Here is a 22,935-nt window from a genome sequence, read left to right on the forward strand (position 1 = left end):
AGTGTTTACTCTTAGGGAATAAAATGAAGAACTTGATGTTCCATGGAGAAAGAATTGTAATAGTGATGAAGTAACAATTTTTTTTTTTTTTTACAGTGAAGCTTATTTTTTTAACTATAAGGATAGAATTGACTTTAATGGTTTTAATATCAGTGATTCATAGTTGTGTCATTTTGGGATACTTGGCTTAACTGAGTTTCAGTTTCCTTACCTTTTAAGTAAGCATAAGAGATCCTAATATACAGATTTGAGGATCAACATTATCAGCTAACCAAGAGTTAATTCTAATAATAATATTCCAAAGAGGTACCTAGAAATCACATAATCATAAAGATAAAAAAAGCCCACAGGTGTGTTAATCTAATTTTTTTTTATTACCAAGACAGTTCATAGCTATATTAACATTTACTCTTGATCAGTCTGGACTAGGACTTGCTGGAAGGTGGTTTTGTTAACATAGCTATTAATTATCTTGGTAATAGAATCCCATAACAGAAGGTCTTACTCAGAATGCCACGTATAAAACAGATCAACTCTGAAGTGTCCTGAGTAAGAGAAAGCATGAGGCCCAGTTTCCTGTGTCATTTGGTGTGCCTGTGTCTGCCTCAGAGGCAACTCCATGAAACCTTCAGGCTCTGAGGAGCAGTTTCAGATGTGCTGAGTTAGATGTGTCGTTTCTTGTACAGATGAACACGGAGACTCAGAGGTTAAGTCTCCTGGTAGAGTGACCCCCTCCTTGAGTGCCCATCTCCTTTTTCTTTCTCTGCTTTCTGTTTAGAAAAAGGATGAATTGTGTTATTTTTTCTGTCTCTTCCACTTCATTTAATCTATATCATACAACTGGAAACACATGGTTGGTTTGTTTCTTTTTACTCTGGGGACCTGACCTGGACAGTGTTTGAAGAATCAAGAATATTCAGAAAGGAGGAATTTTGTTTTGTTTCGCTCTTCTCTTTTTCAGACAGGAGTTTCACTTTGGTTTTGATTTGTGTGGCTGTGTTGGGTGTCATATCTTATTTGAGAATGTTCTTGTTGGGCTGTGTGTCAGGCCAGTAACCTTGACTCCTTCTTAAATGCTAATTTCCCATCATGGGCAGCCATTGGCAGCTGGTGTATAAATGGCAGTGATGTGGCATTGAACACCACTCATTTACAATTGTATTGTTACTTGTGACAGTTCAATAAGAAAAGCCTAACAAAATCTTCAAAGTTTTCTTTGAAAAAGGGTCCAGTGATGTCTGTCCCTTATCTGAACAGCCCTCTCTATACCTTGTCACTCACAGCTTCCCTTACTTGCTTGATGTGACTTGGTTCTCTATGTAGATGATAGGCCCTTCTCTGTGACTGGTAACACCCAACATTCATATGAAAATCACTCCCTCTGGTACTTGAACTTTTATACTATAATGAGTCCACTGAATAACAGAGCCTTTAATATTCTCATGCAACTATTTCTGAAGAACTCATCGTGTATTTCCTTTTTCTTTTAGGGTCCCTTTACATGGAAAAAGTATGGTTGCATTTTTGTCTAATATGCTTATTCTATGAGGAGGGACCTGATATTCTGAGCATGAGAATTAAATACAATTTCCTATCTTTGAAGTTTGAAAGAACAAATCTTGGTTTTTAAGGTTTGATTGCTTTGAATGATCAACTTCTAATATCCAAGCATCTAGTTATGCCTGTGTCCAAATAAAGACTGAGCTAAACACTGGTCCAGGGAACCTAAGAAGCCAGTGCTTCTTTGAGATGTATCTTGGCAGACTGGGAGAAACCAGAGCTCTCATTGCTTTGCATTGTTTTCTCTTGGTGGTTGTCAATTACAGTTTTCATTGGGGAAGCACTGTAAATCTTTAGAACAAAGCCTGCTTTTCTCAGACAACTATGTGGGCTGCCCTTTGGGAGGAAAAAAAAAAAATCTGCCAAAGCAAACATTTGGTGGACCTCTATGTTTCATGAAAGCCATGAAATCGGTAATTTCTCCCAGTTACAAAGTTTTATGATTGCAAGGCACTCTAAGTAGGCACTGCAAGGGGTGGACTTGACCACCAGAGTATTCCTTGTGTGTCCTTATTTATGTGATTGCTCAGCCTCACTCTTGTCTTTTCATTTGCCTTCATGTCCTGGGACCCTGTGAGATGATTGTGTTTGAAGAGTTGTCCCTGCTTCTCAGGTGGCCCAGGAGGCCACTTGAGTAGGCTGCCTCCTACATAGACTGGGCTTCCTTCTCATCTCTCACCCCACCAACATTCTGCTGATGTAAGCAAGTGGGATCTGGTACTAAGATTTATTCTAGTTCAAATTATGAACATCTGCAATTTTTCATGAGTTTTAGGCTATCTAGGCAGAAGCTCAGAGAAATGAATGTTACCAAGAGTAAGACAGCCACTCAGTAAACACGTTAGAGGATATTGGTCAAGTGTGAGAGAAACAGGGCTCACGTACTAGCCAAGGGATCTCAGGCAAATCTTATACATCCTTTCCAAGCCTCATTTTCTTAATCTGTAAAATGGCAATATCTCGTACCTCTCTATTTAACAAGTTACTTTTAAGGAGTCAAAGAGGTAATTCATATCAAAGTGCTTTATAAATGAAAAAAAAAAAAGAGTGTTTAACCCAAATTTTGAAATAAATCACTGGAAGAAGTGTGCAGTGTCCCTAAAAGGAATCATACCTATCTTTTTCTTTTTAAAATTAATAAGTCAGCTGTTATTTAATTTTGTTTGCTTGATTTCTATTCTCCATTCCCTTTGCTCCATCCTGAATGACAGCATTCTAAAAATGCCCCTAAGCCACTCACAAACACTAATTAAGCAGGCCATGAGTGCATCTGGGCCCTGGGAGATTCTTTGGAATAATATGGTAGTTCTGAAAACATTAACCCCTTGGCTTTGGGTACTGCTTCACTGTTAATGTTTGACAAGAGTAATTACTTTGACCCTACTAAAAACTTCTTGGTTAGATTGAGCAAATGAGAAAAATATATTTAATAGCGTTTTTTGTTTTTGCTTATTTATATTTTTTATTGTAAAAATTTTCAAATACAAAGCAAAGTAACTGAACATTTTAAAGTAAATTGTAAATATCATAATAACTTTACCACTAAAAACTTAAGATGCATGTTCTAAAAATAAAGATATCCTTTTATATAACTACATTATTTGTGTCATTCTAAGAAAAGTATCAGTGATTTCCCAATGTTGTCTAGTTGTCTAGTGTACATATTCAAATTTTTTGGGGAGTCAAAATGTCTTTTAGATTTTTTTTTTTTTTTGCAGCTGAGGAGGAGGATCCAAAGTTCACATACTATATTTGATTATTACATTTCTTTGTCCTCCTTTAGGGCAGTTCATCCCCCTTCTTATTTTCCATGACAGTGATGTTTGGAAAATATCAGATGTCTTGTTTTCTAGTACATTGCCATGTCTTTGCTTGTTTCTTTAGGGAGTTAACTTCTCTAGCCCCTGCATTCTGGAAACTCAAATTAGGTCTAAGGCTTGCTTAGATTCAGATTAAACTGATTTCTTTGCCAAGAATACTACATGGGGCTGGTGATGTAGCTGAGTGGAAGAAAGCTTGCCTAGTATGCACAAGGCCCTGGGTTCCATCCTTGATATCACCCCCCAAAAAAGAAAAAATAAAGGCAGCTCCAGAGAGGTGATGGGGCATCATGATAGGAAGGCTATAAAAGCCAGGAAGTCAGGTTGTGTCCCCGGCGCCATCTCAGGAGCTGCTGAGCTTGCCCAGGCTGACAGAGCCTGCAGGATATTTCACTGGATCCCAGCCACTCCGGGCATTGGAGCCCCAGGGAACAAGCCAGAGGTGTGTGAGGAAGCGAAGTTGTACAAGAATGCCTGGTAGAAGGAGAAGTATGACAGCATGACAGAGCTGAATGCAGTAGAGAAGACAGTGCAAGCACTGGAATAAGCATTTATCAAGAACTGCGTCACTGCCAACGAGTACACTGCAGCCTGCTCTCAGCGCTTGGTCCAGTACAGAGCTGCTTTCTGGCAGGTTCAAGGCTCAGAAACCAGCTTCATTGTGAATTCTGCCACAAGTTCTGCCTGGGCTGCCCACTAGCCATGGAGAGGGTCAAGGACGACATGGGCAATCTCAATCACTGCATTGCCAATGTTGCCTCACTTGTCATCATAGTCATGGACACACTGCACCTGGAGATCCAACATGGACAAGATCCAGCCGACCTGTGGGAGGTGATGGAGACCATGCACCATATGAGCCACCTACCCCCAGACTTTGAAGGCCACCAAACAGTCAGCCAGTGGCTACTAATTGGCATCTGATGAGCTGGATCACTCCCAGATACGCCAGATGCTCTTTGATCTGGAGTCTGCCTCCAGCACCTTTAACTGCTTCCTGCACACCTGAGTCTCATCATGGCCCATGGGGGATGTGGGCTGGCTACTTAGGGGACAATTCCTCACTCTTGGCCACACCCATCCTGGACATCTTCATGAGACTTGATATCTAGAGGAGTTGTCTGTGTTTGTGTTGTGAGGACTCACCCCCAATAAAAATGCTGTCCTTCTGCCAAAACAAATAAACAAAAAGCCAGGTTGTTCCTCTATTAGAAATTATAAGTTTAATCACTTAAGGTGATCAAGGTTAAAGGGACAAAGACTTGGAGTTAGCAAGCAGTCTATGTGAGTGATACATGGACATCATTAGGTAGGTTCCCCATAACTTTAACCTTTTGGTTTTAGTATATATCAGTGATGGTTCTTGTTTGAATTGGTTATTTCAAGGAGACTTGTGAAGAATGACTTTCTGATCCTCTTATTCTTTCTATGTGTCAGTTCCCCACCCCCTCTCTTTTTTTGGTCTAGGGATTGAACCCAGGGCCTTGTGCATGCGAGGCAAGCACTCTACCAACAGAGCTATATCCCCAGCCCCAGTTTTCTCATCTTTTAAGTGATAGAAATAATTATTCCTCCTTTACAAAGTTGTTGTAGTCATGATGTGACATAATGTATTAAAGAACTTACAATGTTTCTTGACATGTAGAATTTCCAATACTGAGAATTATTTTTGTTGTGACCCATAAACTGTCAGCTGGGCCTTGGGAAACTTTCTTCAGTTCCTTCTCTATGTGGCTAAATTAACTAGACCCTTGCTACTAATATCTCAGACCTTTGCACTATTTCTTGAAATCGATAAATAGGAACTTTTAAATTTCTTACTATAGTTATTCAAATATCAGCTAGTGTTTAAGTATTTAAGGGAGAGCCAAGTATATAAGCTTCAGCAGTCAGATCTTCCAACTCAACTCTAAACCAGTGGTTCCTTAACTTTTGGGTCATAAGACCAATTTAAGTCTTAAAAATTTTTGAGAATACCAAAGAATTTTTGTCTGTAGGGATTATGCCTATAAATATTTACTATATCTAAGATTAAAACAGGATTTTAAAGAACTAATATTTAGCCAATTAACTTAAATTCATAACATCATTTATTCAAATTCATTTAAAATAACAGTAATAAGCTCAGTACGGGTTGACATAAGCAAAAGTGACAAAAACAAAGTGCCTTTGACAAAGTTTAACTTTGTCAAAAAGGAAAAGTTTTTAAAACATAAACTTATCTTACAATTAAACATTGTAAGAGACTAACAATAATTAATAGTAAAACAAAGTGCCAGTGAGGTCTGTCACCAGGCAGGGACACAGTGCAGGCCCCCAGGGTGCCTGCTCGGACCCCAGAAGGGATGTGAGAGCAGCCCAGGCTGCAGTCTCCCGCTGTGGAGCTGGTCAACATCACCACATGCCATACCCAGAGCCCAAGTCTTGGCATCCCCCGCACCCTCTCTCACATACTGGGTGACTTGCCAGTATAACAATATATTATACTAAAAGTTACATGAATGAGGTTCTCCTCCCTCTTTGCTATCCATCTCTCTCCCCTCCTGTTTCTCAGTCTCAGAGTGCCTTAGAAGCCAATTTGGCAGATTGTTGCAGAGTTGCAGTGCTTATAATCAGGTCAAAGCACAGGAGTGGCAATGCTAGCCATGGTGATAGTTCTTGACTTAATAAAACTTTGTATATTGACACTGCTAAGATGTATGGTAAGAATGAATCTTCTATCCATGAAATTTTGATAGAAAAAAAAAAACTTCTGATAGTTTTGTTATGTGATTGACCATAGATAACCACAGGAAGTAGAGCTATAGCTAAAGGGAAAGGGAGGCTACTATAGTTTCCAAATCATAAGTAAATAAATGGCAGGAAAATTTTGTGAAACTTTTAAATATGTTGCTTAAGTAATAAAAATAACAGCTGATTCCTATATTTTCCAAGGAATATGATTTAATCTGTGGAGAAATACATTGATTGAAACATTTGGTTGAAAAACAATTTGTCTTTACATAGGAATGTATTTGGAAAGGATAGGAGGGAATGCTTTAATGCATTCTCAGATAATTGTGGATGTTATTCGTTGTACTAAACTAAAACTTGGCAATTGTTAGTTTCTTGAAGATTAATTCTGTTGTCGAATTTGAAACTGTATCAGTGAATCATTCCATATTTTGAAATCCATTGATTTGTCTTGAACTTGGAAAGGATCTTTTTCCTGTGTGTGATGTTCTGATATTTTTCTTTGGTAGTTTGCTGATAGATAGACTTTGTAAATTTTATAATATCAGTTTTATAATATCAAAATATCACATTTGTTAAAACCACTGCTGATCCCATCAGAAAAGTCTTAAGAACTTGAAAACTGTCCAAGTTCACAGTGGTTGAAGTTTTCCAAAATTCTGATCTCCACTTAAAAGCTCAAATTTTATCATTGACAATAAATGATGTCAGCAATTTGCCTTGAAGGCTCATTTGGTTCATTTTTGAGAAAATGTGTACCATTTTACATTTATTTAGATGGAGTTCATCATTTTTTCTTTCAAGTAAATGTGGTAAGGAGATAGTCCATGAAAAGAACAGCTAGTTTATCTTGCAGCTGAACAACCACACACATACATTTCATGGACACTGCATCTTCCTTTGCTATTTAGCTGCAATGTTTCATGCATATTTCTCATTTTATTACGTAACAAATTAAACAGATGGGTGGTAATATTGGTGCTTAATAAAATGAAAGAATTTTACCTCTTCACCAAGTGCATTCTTAAATAAAGCTTGCATTACAAAAAAAAAAAAAAAAGCATATCTGAAGAATGCAGTGACACCTACATCCTGGGAACAAATTTTTACTCCTCACACTTCAGATAGAGCTCTAATATCCAGAATATACAAAGAACTCAGAAAATTAAACAATAAGGAAACAAATAACCAAATCAACAAATGGGCCAAGGACCTGAACAGATACTTTTCAGAGGAGGACATACAATCAATCAACAAGTACAAGAAAAAATGCTCACCATCTCTAGCAGTCAGAGAAATGCAAATTAAAACCACCCTAAGATACCATCTCACTCCAGTAAGAATGGTAGCCATTATGAAGTCAAATAACAAGTGCTAGCGAGGATGTGGGGAAAAGGGTACACTTGTACATTGCTGGTGGGAATGCAGATTGGTGTGCGGCCAATTTGGAAAGCAGTATGGAGATTCATCGGAAAGCTGGGAATGGAACCACCATTTGACCCAGCTATTCCCCTTCTCGGACTATTCCCCAAAGACCTTAAAAGAGCGTACTATAGGGATACAGCTACATTGATGTTCATAGCAGCACAATTCACAATAGCAAGACTGTGGAACCAACCTAGATGCCCTTCAATAGATGAATGGATAAAAAANTGTATGAAATATGATAGGTCAAGAACTTTGTAATGTTTTGAACAACTAATAATAATAAAAAAATAAACATTAAGGGTTTAAAAAAAAAGAATGCAGTGACTCTTGGTACTCTCTGGGAGCACTGCTTTGCTTCATTCATTCATGCTAAGACATCAGCACTTGTATACATCATTGCTTTGTGCCATGAGTGCACATGTGAACACAGTGAAAAAGGAAGATAATTATTAATACTGTTATAAAAATGATGTTGACTTCATGAATCTCTGGAAGAGTCTTGGGGATATCAGTAGTCCACGTAGGAGTTTGAAAATTACTTCTGTGAACTCTTTTTTTTTTTATTGGTTGGTCAAAACATTACAAAGCTCTTGACATATCATATTTCATACATTAGATTCAAATTGGTTATGAACTCCCAATTTTACCCCAAATACAGATTGCAGAATCACATCGGTTACACATCCACACTTATACATAATGCCCTATTAGTAACTGTTGTATTCTGCCACCTTTCCTATCCTCTACTATCCCCCCTCCCCTCCCCTCCCATCTTCTCTCTCTACTCCATCTACTGTAATTCATTTCTCTCCTTGTTTATTTTCCCATTCCCCTCACAACCTCTTATATGTAATTTTGTATAACTTCTGTGAACTCTTGAAGTTGCCTTTCTAGTCACCAGAAGGTTTCTTAACTTATATGAAAAGAAAAAATGGTGATGTTGCATCTGAATAGTAGAGCCTTTTCCAAGGGAGTGAATGTTGTCAGGGATGGGAGGGAGAGGGAAGCAGGGGAATATTTAAAATTATATATAGCTACTGAAATTGCTACTTAACTGTCAACAGAAACTGTTAACTCTATACATGAGGAAAGGCTGTTTGTCCCTCTTTTTTTACTGATATTGACTATGAAATATGTCTGTCCCATATGGGACAGAATTCCTTAGACTATATGAAGCTGCCATGGTACTTTGAGTTCTCTCCTTGCATCTGCTTACATTTTATGATGAAGTGCTTCTGGCATATTTGCCTATAATACAACATAAAGTTCTTTCTTCTCCAATGGTACTGAGGTAGTATAAGAGGAGGTTGAGTTAAGTTTGGATTCATTTTGTTTGAAGTGCCAGTTGATAAACATGGATCTAGCTACATAGAAGATTGTTGGATCTTTACCTCTGGAATTGGTGAATTTGTGGAATAACAGTTTAGAAAATGACTGTAACAACTCACCTGTCCCACATGTTCCTTTGGAACTTTGCCACTCTGCCACCAAGAGGTGGAGTTCATTTTACTTGCCCTTAAATCAAGTACATTTATGACTCACTGTAACCAATAGAATCCAAACAGGTATCACATTACTACTAAGTCAGGAAATGTTTTACCTTGTAAGCTGAAATACTTATGCCCACATGAGGAGTGCATCTTACCTGACTCTGCCTTCCGTCTGTGAGTTGGTGGTGTCACTGCCAGGTATGTGAGTGTATGGCATTTACCTTCAGTCGCTGAGTCACCCCAGCCTTGGGTTTTCACTTGAGGCTAAACAGGATGGAATAGAGGCTGGACACCCCTTGGTGCTCTTTATCAATTCCTGATGCATAGAATTTGAGTCCAAGAAAATGGTTTTTGTTTTATATATAAGCCACTTCATTTGGGGGAGATTTGTTTTGCAGAAGTAGTGATGGCAGCAATGAGTTAAATGAAAAGAATGCAAAAGCAGTGTTTAGGGAGTTAGTGAGGACAGGAGAGTGAAGGGAAGAGAACAAAAGAGAAGGCTTTTCCTGAGCTACTGTCAAACAGTAAGTTGCCAACAGCATCACCTGCCAATGTAGGGCTTTAAAGCAGTAGCTTCCACCTCTGGTTTCTCATGCTTTAAGGAGCAATGAATTGATTTGAGTGGGTCACAACTGGCATCCCAAAAAACGGAAAAAGAAAAGGAAAAAAGACATAGAAATATTAATGTTGCATGTAGTAAGTATAATTTCAAGGAATTTGCCTTCAGCTAGAGATCCATGTGTGCTAGGTCAAGTCTCAAATGAATTTTTATGTGGAACAGGAAAAATATGAGAAGAACAGTTTTAAAGCAGTTATTAATTGCTTAAACTAAATTTAAATATATGTATAAGATCAGCATCATTTATTGTCTTTAGCAGAAAAGAGAATTTGATTGTCAGGACTTTGGTGATAATGAGAATAATAGGCTGCACTCACAGATTTCTACTCATCTATTAACCTTTGTTACCACAAGCACTGTTTGTTCCTAAGCCTACTCATGACTGTGCTCTCAAGATAGCTCTCTGTATATGGAAGTAACTACTGGTAGATTTATACTTCACCTAAGCCAGAAATGCTAATAATAGGTTTTAAATTATAAAGAAAGTTATTAATAAAGCCTTCTGAAAAATGGAAGAAGAGTTATCTACAACAAAGGAGGAAATGAGATATAAAAATTAACACATTTCCCCAAATGTAAGCCTAACATATCATCATAAACTTTTTGAAATATCAAAGTATTTCTAGCTGCTTAGTAGAAAATAAAACAAAAACCAGTGGATATCGAGTCAAAATATACATCAGGAGTTTGTGTAAACAAGCAAATAACAAATATGTAAATCTAGTGATATTTGGATTAATTATGCTTGGGAGAGAAAGCCTCTTTTACAGAAAGACTCATTTTACAGAAATGATTGAGAACTCAAGAAGGAAATTTGATGATCTCAGGGTTTGGTCAGTATATGTGGCAGCTCACTGAGAGGTGGAAAGGGCTGCTGTTTGGAATTCAGATTATGCAAAGATAGCTGAAGTTGTTTTTCAAGAAGTTATGCCAGTTTATTGGATTATTTTTGACTGTTTAGCACAAAGTGGTCTGTGTGTATATGTACACGTGTTCATTGTCCAGGATGAGAGTTTCCTGAAAAATAATTTTTCTGTTTCTATGGTAGCTGGCATCACATAATTTATCTTTGTGTCTATTGGGACTATCACATTTTTCTCATAATCTTGGATGACAAATTTACATAGAATGATACTCATCCTTTGTTTTATTTCATGGAAACATGTTCTCACAACCTGTTAAGGGTTCAGTTTAAATCAGTATTCCAGGACTGTCCAGAGCAGATTAGTAAAGTAGGGGAAATTTTTCTTCTGCATTCCTTGCGTGTTCATTTGTATATTTCCTCCCTTTCTTCTGTATAGGCTCCCATAATGGAAAGTTACTTGAGTCCTTTGTAAGAGTTAATTTGTCCTGCTTCTCAGGAGGGCATGCAGTGAATAGAACTCAAGGTGCAAGCAATACTTAACCCCAAATAATGATTCCTTAAAATTAGATTTTATAAGATGAGAATGAGAAATTTCCAAGCAAAAACCTTTTCCTCCCACTATAGTTGGAACTCATTGAGGGAAAGGGGGAATATAAATTATCTCCCTGGCTCTGGAGGCCAAGCCTGTAGAAAGATAGAAGGCCCAGCCCTGTCCTACATAGCTGGACTGAGTGATTCACCCATTCCCTGACCACTGTGGGAAGAATTTAGAACTTAATGGGAATTGCACGAAGAGCAGAAAAGACTATTTTATCTGACTGCTGGTGCATTTTCTTTAGTTACTCTTTTCTAAGAGATTTAATGTATCAATTTTTTTTGGGGGGGGGTAGTGGTTTGGGGGAACCAGGGATTGAACTCAGGGGTACTGGACCGCTGAGCCACAACCCCAGCCCTATTTTGTATTTTATTTAGAGGCAGGGTCTCACTGAGTTGCTTAGCACCTTGCTTTTGCTGAGGCTGCCTTTGAACTCGCAATCCTCCTGCCCAAGCCTCATAAGCAACTGGGATAACAGGCATGGGCCACTGTGCCAAGCTTAGTGTATCAATTTTTTTAAAAAAATTGCTAAAAATTTAATTAAACTAAAAAGGAAGCAATGGTTAAATTAAGAGGTAATCTTATTTCCCAGCTTTTAATTGAAAGAGAAACATATTACTGTAGAAAAGTCAAAAATATATAAATGTATGATGAAGAAAACAAACTGCCCACAGTCTCTAAACCTAGAGAAAATTACTATTAGCATTATGCTGTCACTTACCTCTATCCTTGTACACAATTATATTTTTTACTTTTTCATTTAATATCCTATAAACACAGATCTCTAAAAGTCTTAGTTTTAATGGCTGTATAGTGATTCCTTAATTTAATTTTTCATTCACTAGTTTTACATACTAATGTTATTACTATTCATTCAGATTACAAATGAAGATATTTTCAGAGAATTACTTACAAGTCCTTGAAGTCCTTCCTAGAAGAAAGTTAAGGGTTTGGACTATTTTCATGACTCTTGGTACATACTATCACTTTACTTTCTGTTTGTTCCACTTTATAGCTGACCAGCAGCATCTGAAAGTGCTCGCTTCCTTACTTCCTCAGGTCCTTCTGATCTAAATATTCTCTTAAAGCTCTTGGAAATTTTGATACATAATAAAAATTATTCTATTTTTTTTACAGTTCTTTTGCTCATTAAGTGAGATATTTTCTTTTCCTTTTTAGTCAGTTGTAGTTCCTTGTCTGTTTATGCCCTCTAAATATTTTTAAGAATCTGTAATTGTTCAATGTTAATGGCTGATGATAATGAATACCAGGTGATTCTTTTTATCAGATTATGTGTACAAAAGACCTTAGCTACACAGTACAATTTAGTTTCACTAAGTAATGACTTATAGAGAATTTCTTTTCTGCTAACACTAATGGATACAGATATATTCTAGACCATAGCTGAGAACAAGAAAGCCATTTGTATGGAGAATAAAGAAATGATAATTTTTTAGGGGGAGATTAAAGACGGAGGACATTAGGTGTCTTAAATAAATTTCTTTTTTTGTAGTATGGTTTTGGATTAACAGAAGAAAAATTACAAAATGTATAGAAAGCTCCATGTACACCACACTCAGTTTCACCTATTAAAATCCTAATATTAGTGTGGTACATTTGTTACAATTAATGAACCAATATTGACACATTATTATTAATGAAAGCCCATACTTTATTCAGATTTTCCCAGTTTTTAATTGATATCCTTTTTTTTTTGTTCCAGGTCCTCATGTCTTCTTAGGCTGCTGTCTTAATTAGCACAGGATGGCATAACAAATAACATGGACTGTGTGGCTTAAACAACAGAATTTATTTCTCACAGTTCTGGAGCTAGACGTCTAAGATCAAATTGGCAGCATGATCATTTCTTAGTGAAGCCACTTTTCCTGTGTCCTCATGTAGCAAGGTGAGAAAGAAAGAGGCACAGATAGATGGATGGACAAAGGACACATGGGCACAAATACGCAAATTCTATTTTCACTTCTTACAAGGGTGCTAATCCTGTTGCAAAGGCCCCACCCTGCTGACCCCATCGAACCTAATTATTTTGAAAAGGCCTCATCTCCAAGTACCTTTACATTGGGTGTTAGGGTTTCAGCATGTTAATTTGAGAAGGGCATAATTTAGTCCATAGCAGCACCTCTGGACTATGGTTTTATTTATTTTTTGATGAAATTATGAAATATCATTTCAGAGCATCTGTGTGTAAACATCAGCTTTCATTTGCCTTTATGAAATTCAGAAGTAATGTCCAATTAGCCCATGGTTTGTAAGCAAATTTTAATTTAAGTGCATGAATAAATATTGTCTTCTGCAATTGGTTCCAGAAACACATGGGGCTGGGGCTGTAGCTCAGTGGTAGAGTGCTTGCCTAGCATGCATGAGGCACTGAGTTCGATCCTCTGCACCACATAAATATAAACAAATAAAGGTATATAAAAAAATAAGCACATGGTATACAGGGATGCAAATATATATGAGAAATTTCCATACCAACTTGACTACACAAGCTGCAAATTAGACCCTATTTAGGGCCTGTTCTATCCAGTTAGCCAGCTCAGAATGCTGGTTGTAGAGCAGTAGGTAGAATCCAGGAAGCAGTTGCTTTTCTAGTTGAACAGAATTGTCTGGATTAAGGTTCACTACAGGGCTGGACCTAATTGGCCAACGTGTTGTGATATAATTGTGGGTGTGTAGATGCAACACTAACTTAAGTTGTATTTAACTAACTAGACTTGTTAATGATCAATTCTGGTGACTTGGTGACAGGTACAAGACTTGAGTGCACTGTGTTGAATGTCTCAGATAATGAAAAAAAAAAGAAAATAAAGAAAAGTCATGTTCAAGGTTAGTAGGTGATATGAATAAATATATCTATTAAATTGAAGAGAACTGTATAATGTGTTTTACACAAAAATAATGTTTTTTAATCTGAAAAGTTAATTATAAATTTACCAATAATTTTGACTTGGATTTTTTTAGTAATATATTTTTTTTCATTAAAAAAATAATGAAGCCTGTGAAGCCCATTTATTTCCTTGAGAGTATTTAGAATATATACTTTGGCCTATTTGGAAATTTTTTTCCAGGTGACATTATTGGAGATAAATGTTATACAATTAAATATTCATTCTCAACTAATAAGATGATAAATCACATCTCTAGAGAGTTCTGATGTATTTACTTAATTCTTCCCATTTCAGTATGAGGAATGTTTTAAAATAGTGAGTTCTTTATATTTGCTAATTTCCCCTTCTTCTGCTGCAGTATTAAGTGATTTTTAGTTAAAAGTCATGGGAGTTAAATAGGCAAGAGGACTATTTTCCATTTACATTCAGGTTTGGTTCAAATTATGCAAAATGAAGACAGTCAGTGCTATGAATTGAAATCATTAGTACATCAATTATTCTGTGATAACCAGCTGAGAACAGGCTGCAGAGTGCATAAACGTTCCTTCCATTTAAAGTTGGATTCTCATTAGCTTATATGAGAGATAAAATAATTTGGTTCTAATTTATCTCTCTTTAAATGGACATTGTTCCCTTCTGAATTCAAGAGGAAAGCATTTTAATTTTATAGTCATTCATAACACACAGGTCAAATAAATAACAAGTTTTATATCTAACAATATATGTCACTTCCATAATTTATATTGCTATGGTGGCTTGATTCTAAGACATATCTTTTTAGGACATAATATGCCACAGACATGATAAAAGTAACATCAAAAGTCAGTAGGGAAATTGAGACTTATTTAATCAATGGAACTTGAAGAATTTTTTTTAACCATTTGAAAAAAACAATTTAAGAGCTTTATTTCACAGATTTCTGATGTTTAGAAAATAAGATGTACAAAATGTCTAAGAATATGTGAAGGAAATTTAAATTTCTATTTTGTTTTCTTGAGATAGGGTCTTGCTATGTTGCCCAGGCTGGCCTCCAGTTCATCATCTCAAGCTTCCCAAGTAGCTGATTTTATGGTGCCTGGCTGGAAATTTAAATTTCTAAGGAAAAAACAAAACAAAACAAAAAAAACATTGAACATAACCTCAAATGAAGACAAAAGAAACAGATATTTTATTTCAGGTCAAAGTACTTTATAAATTAATAAGGGGACAAAATAAATAAAATAATAAAGGGCCAAAAATATTAGAAATAAATTAGAAACAAAAAAATTGCATCTTTAGGATGTATAGTATTAGCTTCAAGAAAAATACCAGTAGGCAAATTGACAAAAGCCATCAGAAATACATCAATCAGTGCCTAATACATATATAATACAAAATTCACAAGTAAAGGAAAATTAAAATAAGCTATTTTGCCTATTAAATTAACTAGTTAAAAAATTATCTGCTTGCTATTATTGAGGGTTTGGTGAAATGGGAGTTTATGTAAACCTCTAATGGGATTGACTATATGTTGGGACAAACATTCTGCAAAGTTATTTAATAAGCATTAAGAACTATAAAAAGATTTATACCTTTTTATTCAATTATCCTTTGATTCAATAATTACCTTTCTAAGAATAAACAAATTACAAATAAATAGAAACTAAAAAAAGGTTATTATCAGTCTACTTATTTTCATGAAGAACTAGAAAATGAATAACCACTTACACATCCAATAGTAGGTAAATGATTCAAGAGATAATGATGTGATGAGGTATTATAAAACCATTAAGATGGTATTGTCAGAGAATATGTTAATGGAATTGTAAAATGCTCATGATAAAGGTAGAAGATAGAATAAGGTGTGTTGGTACATACCTGTATTCCCAGCAACATGGGAGGACTGAAAGTTTGGAGCCAGCCTCAGCAATTTAGCAAGACCTTCAGCAACTTAGCAAGACTCTGTCTCAAAATAAAAATATAAAGGTCTGGGGATGTAGCTCACTGCAAAAATGCCCCTGGGGGGTCAGTCTCAAGTACCAAAAAAATATAATAATAATATATTAAATATTACATCTAATGTAGTTTTCATAGTAAAATCATTATTCCAAAGAGCTTGAGAGAAATATAACAAAATATTTAGTGGTTAACTCAAGATGATGGGTTCATTGATATTATTTTTTCTTTAAAATTTCAGTTCCCCATATTATTTTGTGAGAATGTTATTTGTAGTAGAAAATTCAAGTTATTCAAATTAATTGTATAGTAGCATAGTTTTCACAAATCTTATTTTTTATCTATGTATTATGGTTTGAATCTTTAATGTCCCCTGCCAAAGCTCATGTATTAAGCAATGAAGGAATGTTCAGAGGTGAAATGACTAGATTATAAACTACAACCTTATCAGTGGATTAAGCTATTCAGTGGATTTGAATGGACTACTGGGTGGTAACTATAGGCAGGAGGGGTGTGGCTAGGGGAAGTAGGTCTCTGGGGTTGTGCCCTTGGGGATTATGTGGCTCCTTGCACTGTCTCTCTGCTTCATGGCCACTGTGAGATGACAGCTTTCCTCTGCTACATCCTCATGCCTTAATCTTCTTCACTTCAGGCTCAGAGCTGTGGAGTTGGCCAACTATGGGTTGAGCCTCTGAAAAAGGAGCCCCAAATTAAGTAGTGTTTCTTGGATAGTTTGCTCACAGTTACACAAAACTAACACACCATTATGTCTTATGCTCTGCTTATACCCACTTTCTAAAACGGTGGTTGACACATATCAGTGCATGTTGGCTAAATAAAGCCAGAGATTGGGGTGGCTGGTCCAGTCAAAGATAAAAGACTGAGTACAAATAGGTGAGTCAGCAATCCAATACCAGAAGTCTAGAGTAAGTAATAAGGAAAGACCATCTTATGTAAAATCAGTGTACAGCTGTAGGCAAAGTCTGAGATTCAAATGAGAGATGGGAAAACTGAGCATTTAGAAGCCTTGAAAATGCATCCCAGCAACTGGCGGACAGTGAAAGTGCCACCAGTGCTAGGAGTACCTGGCCCCAGGGGCTCTGCCTTATCTCACAGGGAGAATCTAAGATGAGACTTCAGAGGCAGCCCCAGTCATCTCTAAGATTATAGAAATCTTATAGAGTATTTTCCCAGCTCACAAGATGATGATAATGACTTAAAAAACTAATCAAGTAGGCAAGCCTGTAGTGAGTTTAATTTTAAAAATAAGGAAGAAAACTCAAAGCAGTAGATTTGAAAATACTAGATATAGCTACAAATATAGAGGAAACAGTGAATTTCAAGAAAGATATATTTTGAGGGGAATAACTGTGTTAAGACTACTTATAGAAGAGTCTCCGTTGTTGTTTTTTTTAAGTTTTAAACTAATATTATTAAAACCTAATTAAATTTTCTTATTAAAAGAAAACCTCACTGAGATTTCATGATTCAAACAGTATTTAATAAATAATCTTTAAGAAGTCTTTTGAGTTTCTCTGATATTCTCTAACTGCTGTATCAGTTAGAACTTCAGTTTTGTCTCCCCCCCCCCGCCCAAGTTGTGGATTTATTCAATGAATTCTTACCCAGAAAACCCTCAATTATAATGTCAGTTTGTTAAGAATTCATAATCCTGTAACATTTGAGGGAGGATTACTCAGTGTAACCAACATACAGATTTTGAGGGTGGAATAAATTCTCTGTGTAAGAGATACTAAGTAATTTGGAACTTGAAACACAGAGTCACATTTCCTCTTATTTCTATTAAACAGTTTTGTGAAGTGTGATGCACCAGTTGGTAAAAATACCTTAGGACTTGCTAATGAAAGATAGTGTGTACAGAATCTGCTTTTCTAGCACATATTTTTATAGATGTTGAAAAGGCTGTTGTCAAACAGTATTTTAAAAACTGTCAAAGGTGTATGTGTATTTTTCAAATGAGTTTTAAATAATTTAGTACTATACAGGCAGCAGAAAAATGACTTTATAAACTCGTAGTGCTCTTTTGTGTGGAATATATAAGGAGTGGCTCTGAATTAAAAATTAACACTCTGATCCATCTTTTTACTAATAACCAGTGTAGTGCTAATGGAACTCTGCCGTTACCATTGTTGTTTTGGCCATTTTCCCATTAAAGAATGCCTTAAAGTCTTCTCAACAGATACTACAGAAGTACTAATGGTGAAATAGGCCTGTAACAGCAACCTTTGCCTGGTTTAGCTAACTTGATAGCCAGTCCTGCGGCACCCTTCCCTTTTCTTGCCTCTTAGTACTATCTGACAGAGCAAATACAAAAGATGGTTCCCTTTGAGTAAGTGAAAGTTTACTCTGTGCTTGCCTATCAAGCCACTTAGTGGGTGAGCGGCATTGGAAGAATATTAAAAGTCCTCTCTTTAATTCAGGAGCCTGAGAGTGAAAAAGTAAGGATCACAGATTGTTATGAGTCTTAGACACCACATTTCTCATTGATTCATTATTCATGCCTCTCATCTTTATCCTGCTCTTCCTGTCCCCAGATTTCTTTTTCAAGGTGTGACAAAGGAAAACTTATTTTTGTGGAAAGGCTAATGGATGCATAATAATGTGTACATTTCTTCCTCCTGCCAAAGGGCAGTAAAGAACTGTGATTTTCCTTAAGACAGTATTATTATTATTATTATTATTATTATTATTACATTTTAGTTATTTTCCTCAATGAGATATTTTACATGAATGATAATGGTATTATTTATGTTCAGGTGTTAACAAATCTCTAATCTGAGGATCTCTATGAGTTTGGATTAAATTGTTTTCATGACAGAAGATTTAAAGTGTGTTTGGGAAATAACTGAAATCATAGTTACAAAGGGGATTGTGGTAAGACACAAAAAGGTTGGAAACACCTGTTTTGAAACATTTAGTTTAAAGCTTTTTGCATTGCAGCAGTAATTTTAAAGATTTTCCCTAAGAAACTGTAAAAGTTTATTTAAAATTCATAAATTCCACTCCAGTGTCTCTGAGTACCCTGCATATGATTGCTATCAAATGTCTTGAGCATGCTAATTATGCACTGTTTAACACACTTGTGTGTAATGGTATTCTGTATGCTACAGAACCAATTTATCCTGTTGATTTGGTCTGAAAAGGACTCATCAGAACTGTTGTCACTCATCTGGGTAGAGGTGGACTGCCCGGTTATTTATGTGCTTCACATTATTGTAAGATTCTTCTCAGAGAACCTTAGAAGTTTTTAATGATAGTTTGAGGTCCCTTTTGATCTGGATTTCATAGATTTTTTTGCACATTAATTTCAGTTGACTTTTCTTAAGGGTCAGCTAAGAATCAATAGTAATACAAGGATTAGATGTGGAAGGGGCCACAAAAGTTGTCAGTAGTAAAGGAGATTAAAACCACCTGGTGAAACAAATCTTTCAGTGAGTTGAAGAAGACATGTATTTTTTTTTTTTTTGATAAAATTTTGTTGAGGAGTGCAAATTAGAAATGGTAGATTATTTTTTGGAAATATTTTGTGAGTCAAAACATGATCATTATATTGTTAGGCTTGTGTTACTCGAACACTTACATGGCTTCTAGTCATACTTTTGTTTGTTTTTATGTTCCTCATTGCAGATTAGAAACCCTAATTATACTTTCCCAGGCACACAGAAACTGAGTCAAGAGTAGCAGAAGGCCTGTCCATCAGGGAGGGAGCACTGAGGATGGATTTACTACTGAATTTTTTTCTTTCAATATACTTTTTTGAGTGCCACTTTAACTTTTAGCTCCCCATTTCATAGCTCTAGACCCTTGGCTCAATTACTTCTAAGTCTGAGTTCCACATCTATAAAGTAAGACCAATAATAGTTCCCATCTCATGGACTTGTCATGGGAGTTAAAAAGGTAATAAGGCCAGGCATGGTGGTGCACACTCGTAATTCCAGCTGCTCAGGAGGCTAAGGCAGGAGGATTTTGAGTTCAAAGCCAGCCTCAGTAACTGAGACCCTGTCTCTAAATAAAATGTAAAAAAGGACTGGGGATGTGGCTCAGTGGTAAAGTGCCTCTGGGTTCAATCTATGGTACCCCCAAAATAGCAACTAATAAATAAATAGATAAATAAGTAACGAGGAAGGTGCCAAAATTAGTGTTTGGCTGATAGGAAGACTGCTGTCACTTCAGTGTCCCTGAGTTGTCACCTGTGGGTACATGTGGAGAGGCTGATAAAGCTGAAGCCAGTGAGAGCACATCAAAGTCTTCTGGGACTGTGCAAAACATGTAATCCCCTTGGAAGTATCTGCTAACACATACTGAATAAAATAGCCATGGATTTTCAAAGTATTCTTTAATAGAGATAATAAACAAGTACTTAAAAATAGTGTTTCTGTTTTATATTTTAAAAAGAACTTATTTTAATTTTGGCTCACATTTTGTTTAATGTCTATGATGTGTCAGACCTTATATTAAGATACTGTTATATGTGTTTTCTCTCTTAATTCTTGAAATGTTGTTATCTCCTACATGTGAAGAATGGAGCTGCATCTAATAAAAGTGGGTAGGTTCTGGGAATTAATGTAGCAACTAGAACATCTGGGCTGATGTTTCTTCAGTGTGGTAACATTCTTATTGACTCATTGGAATCAAGTCTTTCTGCCCTCCTGTAGTCCTGGCCTACTCTGGAATACCTAACAGAATTCTCTCTGAGAATTTGAGTTTTTCTGATTCTATAATTCTTCTGTCATCTTTTGTCACTTTAGCCAGGATTCTTTTGGTTACAATTTAAAGAAACTCAGCAAAGTTTATTAAAGAAAAGAATCTTCATTGACTTGCATAGTTAAAATTTCTGGGGATGACTATTAGCGATTTAGGAATTTCAGATATGACAAGATTCAGGGACTCAAAGTCATCATGATTCTATTTTTTTCTCCTGGCCCTAGCTCCCATCCCCACCACCTTATTTTGGCCTCTGTTTTAGTTAACTATTGCTATGAAGGAAGTTTTCTCAACCTAGTGGCTTAGAGCTACACACATTTCTTACCTCAGCTTTTGTAGTCAATCAGGAGTGTGGGCATGGCTTTTCTGGGTTATTGGCTTCAGGCTCTCACAAGGCTGCAACAAACATGTCAGTCAGCACTGAGTTCTCATCTGAAGGTGTGACTGGAAAGATCCACTTTTTCTGTTGGAAAAGTTTAGTTCCTTATGGGTTGTTGGACAAAGAGCCTCATGGTCAGTTGTCAGCTAGAGGCTGCCCACAGTTTTTTGCCCCTTGGCTATCTCCCTAGAATTGTTGAGAGCCACAGCCGAAGGGGCCCCAGCAAACTTCCAGCTGCCAGCAACCAGCTGCGGGCTGATGATTGGCTCACAGCGGCCCCAGCAACATCTAGCTGATTGGCTCCTCGGCCCCAGCAACATCTAGCTGATTGGCTCCTCTGCGGTGATGCTCACTGGGCTGTTTCCCTGCCTTTTCAGACCACGGAGCTGCTCATTGGGGGACTTTTTTGGCTCCGCCCACGTGACCCAGCCAATCGGCCTCAAGAGCAGGAGGATTGTGGGAGGTGGAGAGAAGCTTGTGTGGGAGAGAGAGGCTTGTGGAAAGCCAGTGGTGGCAGTTGAGGCTCTGAGGATTTTTCCTGAGAGGCTGTTTTGTTTGGCGTGTGTGGTTCTAAAAATAAAGTTAGTTTCTTTTGACAAGTGGCTTCTGATTGTGCCCAGCCAGACTGCGGCATTTGGTGGGCCGCACCGGGAGCGACTGAGGGTAAGTGAAACTGCTCGCCCCTGAGGGCAGGGCAAGAGGATGGGTAGCCATTTTAAGATTCCTCTTTTGTTATTTTGTTTCACTTTTGTTTTAAGTTGCCTGTCCCTGGAGATGTGTAAGATGGAAGAAAAACCGCTCACATCTGAGGAACAGATAGGGAGAAAGGACGGATGGCCATTTCAGGAGGCTATTATAATGATTTTGTGTTGTTTCAATTTTGTTTCACTCTGTTTCAGTTTTGTTAGGCGTTATCTTGTTGGGTTGTATTATAGTAGAAATACGGGATCAGAAATTAGTAAAAAACAAACTGAAAGAGTGTTAAGTAAATTGTTAGAGGAAGGAGGCATCTCAGTAAAATCAAGAACAATCAGGGCATACGTTGATACAATACAAAAATGTAGCCCATGGCTTTTTAAGGAGGAGTTGTTAAATATATCACAATGGAACCATCATGGTGAAGATTTAAAAAGAATAGAAAAGAAAAGCCCAGGGACTCTGCCAGTTGGCACATTGCCATTGTGGACGTTCATATCTTGTTTGCTTAGTCCAAAGCCTTCAGTTCAGACAATGGTAGAGGAAGAAGAAGACATAATGATTCAAGTAAAAGAGAAGGTCTCTCAAGTTAGTCAGACAGAGGAAAAGATTCAAGTAAAAGAGAAGGCCTCTCAAGCTAGTCAGACAGAGAAAGAAAGTGTAAAACAGAAAAAGCCATCAGGGGGAAAGTTACAACAGGAGACTGCTACTAACACCTTTCTATCACCAGAGGACGTAAGTGTCCAACTAACAAGGCCACCTCCATATGCTGGGAGGTCCCCAACCCCCGCAGTTGATAGTTGGGATCCTGAGACAAGATCTCAAATATTAACATGCCCTGTATTTGAGGCAGGAGGGCAGCGATTTTACCAAGTTTTAAATTTCAAAACAGTGAAGCAGCTAAAAGAGGCTGTAACAACCTATGGTCCTCAAGCACCCTTCACTGTAAGCATGGTCGAATCCATTAACAACTTGAACATGACGCCAGCAGATTGGGCTAATATGTGTAAAGCTGTGCTAAATGGAGGACAATACCTGTTATGGAAGGTTGCCAATGAGGAATTTTGCAAGGAGACGGCTAGGCGAAATGCAGCAGCTGGTTATCCTCAGAGAAATCTAGATATGTTGTTAGGAAAGGGACCTTATGAGGATCAGCAGCAACAAATTGCATATGATCCTGG

The 22,935-nt window shown here is 36.9% G+C and overlaps 1 protein-coding gene, 1 long non-coding RNA gene and 1 pseudogene across 9 annotated transcripts in view; all 3 read left to right on the plus strand.

Moving 5' to 3' along the window:
• The window catches only part of Rhbdd1 (rhomboid domain containing 1), a 138,836-nt gene that overhangs the window by 28,408 nt on the left and 87,493 nt on the right, over nucleotides 1-22,935 (plus strand). The gene's annotated exons all lie outside the window — the stretch shown is intronic.
• LOC125618263 lies at nucleotides 5-6,838 on the plus strand (annotated as a pseudogene).
• LOC125618265 overlaps nucleotides 19,443-22,935 on the plus strand; it is a 13,247-nt gene continuing 9,754 nt past the window's right edge. Inside the window, exon 1 of the long non-coding RNA XR_007349517.1 lies at nucleotides 19,443-19,452. This is a non-coding gene — a long non-coding RNA (uncharacterized LOC125618265). The remainder of the gene's footprint in view (nucleotides 19,453-22,935) is intronic.

The sequence above is a fragment of the Marmota marmota genome, unplaced genomic scaffold (genome assembly GCF_001458135.2).
Source record: "Marmota marmota marmota unplaced genomic scaffold, marMar, whole genome shotgun sequence".
NCBI lineage: Eukaryota > Metazoa > Chordata > Mammalia > Rodentia > Sciuridae > Marmota > Marmota marmota.